The 2500-nt window shown below is 38.1% G+C and overlaps 1 protein-coding gene across 1 annotated transcript in view; it reads right to left on the reverse strand.

The window, feature by feature from the left end:
* LOC144978617 (uncharacterized) overlaps positions 1-2500 on the reverse strand; it is a 185925-nt gene that overhangs the window by 136518 nt on the left and 46907 nt on the right. The gene's annotated exons all lie outside the window — the stretch shown is intronic.

The raw sequence follows: 2500 nt of genomic DNA on the forward strand, positions 1-2500 counted from the left end.
CTATCTAATTTATCTGACAAAAATATAGGAGGCTGATAGGCGGTCGCCTGCTCTTATCCTAATTCCTCACCCCCCCCCCCCCCCCCCACTCTCTCTCTCTCTCTCTCTCTCTCTCTCCCGTCCCCTCCCACACACATTGTTTTAAGACCGAACAGATTCACCGATGGGAATATCATATTATGTTTAGATAGATGGAGAGTAGAATTCCTGGAGGTAATTGTCAGTGGATGGAGGCAAAGGTTGTTGGGGATGTAGGGGAGAGAAGAGGAAGGGAAGAGGGAAGGACGAGAGACGGGATGAGATGAGAGAGATGACGAGATAAAGCGCGAGAATGGAATTGAGGAACGGTGGGGGTGCAGGATTGGGACAATGAATATAAGAGGAGAACAACCTTGTGGATAAGATAAGAAAGCAAACCCTATCAGACCTGTCAACTTGTGGTCTCGTCAAATCCTGACAATCTGGGCAAACCCGTCATTTCGGAGCGACACCGACAGGAATTTTGAAAACCATTTTTGTACTGGTTTGTTTTGTTTCTGAACAATGAGTTTGTTCTGTTGTTTTGTTGTTTTTGTCGTTGTTTATCTTATTTTTTTTTCTTTGCTTTATTTTTTTTTTATCTATTTTTTGTTTTGTTCGTCGTTTTGTTTATTTATGTTTTTTGTTCGGTTTTGTTTATTTATTTAGGAGAGGGAGGGAGGGGGAGAGGAAGTTTCTTCTTTCAAACACATGCCGGCCTACGATAAGCAACAGACAGAAAATGTGATACTGTACTGTACTTCGAGAAATCCCAGGTTTGAGAATTTTTTTTGGCAAGATGAGGGTCATTTAAATCGACGGATCGATATTTGAAGGACGAGTTTTCTGGCCAAATTTTCAAATATGTTTTTTTTTTCCGGAGCACCGCAGTATTGGAGCACATTGAACATCTTATAAATCTTGCACGTGCGCTATATAATAAATGTACATAATCTCTTTTGTTTTGTTTTGTCTTGTTCTCACTTCTTGTTTTCCAAAGCGATCTGACAGTGGTTAAGAGTTATAATTCGGTGCTGATTGTTAGGATGTGGGAATTGATTGGCGGATCATAAAAGATATCAATAAATCTGTCTCAATCTATCAATCATAATAATATGATAAAATGCGTTTAAAAAACACGGGTAAGAGATGACGAAGACAATGAAGATGATCTATGAGGACATGAATTGAAGGGGGAAGGAAGAGGGGTAATCGAGGGATGGGGAGATGGGGAGAGGAGGAGGGGACAAAGAAGATATAGGGAGCAGGAAGAAGAGGAAGGGGTGGTGGTGTAAAAAGAGAAAAAAAAAAGTGGGGATGGGAATAATATATTGAGAAGGAAAGTATGGAGAGGAGAATAGAGGAGAAAAGAAGGAGTGACTCAAAGAAAATTAGTGACAAAACACCAGAGTAAAATAATGCAAAAGACCATCGATGACAAAACACACTGATTCGGCATTCCCTCGTCACCTATTTCTTGTCTTCAAAGCCCTATCTCTCTTCGTGCTATTTATGACTGCTGTTGTTACAAGGGACCACTTGTAAAGCGCTTTGAGCACATTTAGTTGATATTGCGCAAAAGTTTGTTTTGTTTTTTTTTTTTTAATATCCATTAGTGACCAACCGTCTCGAACGGCATCATAACCGAGTTACCAAGACGCCGAAAATTTTTATTTAAAATCTAAATTATAAACTTTTAGTCTAGATTTATTTTTATTTTTAAAAAATCTTACATCCAAAAAGAATGAATATCATTTCGAACCATATCAAGCTAAAAAGGGTAGAATTCATTGTTGACGCGATGTGTAGAATCTGGAACCAGCGAGATTATATTATAATATACTCTCACTTCACTAACTTTTCTATAAAAATCTTGGCCCAAAAATCCCCACTACGGAGAAACATGGCCCAAGTTTTTAAAACATTTTTGTCCGTGTTTCGGTCATTAAAAGGAATAATAATAATAAAAACTTGTGCATTATGCCGATGCTATCCGTGATATTATAGATTGATACATGAATGAATATCTGAGACAACATAAGGAAATGGCGAGATTTATCTACAGACGAGGGGGGGGGGGGGGGAATTGATTTGAATTAAAAAGAGTGAAGACAGGGGGAGAATTAACAGGTTTGGATTTGGGTCCTAGAAGATAAGCACATTACCGGGTTGGTGATTAAAGGGAAAAGAACAAAAATAATACCGAGATGCCAACCCCTAAATAAATATAAAGGATGTGTAGGTAGTATACATTTCCATTCAATTCAGTGAAGTTAAGTCCAGATGAAAATGACTTAAGATTACAGATCTGAGCTAGTGTGTATGAAAGGTGCCAAACGAAGCAAGAAAGAAAAATACAAGAAGAAAAAAACCATCCCCCCAAAAATCAATATTCCTCGACTAGGGATCGAATCTCCCAATTTAAGATTCCAACAACAACAAAAAAGGAGGAAACAGTACACTAAAATGAACTGATCAAAAA

The sequence above is a fragment of the Berghia stephanieae genome, chromosome 8 (assembly GCF_034508935.2).
Source record: "Berghia stephanieae isolate SIO BIC M18660-M18661 chromosome 8, UCSD_Bste_1.3, whole genome shotgun sequence".
Lineage (NCBI taxonomy): Eukaryota > Metazoa > Mollusca > Gastropoda > Nudibranchia > Aeolidiidae > Berghia > Berghia stephanieae.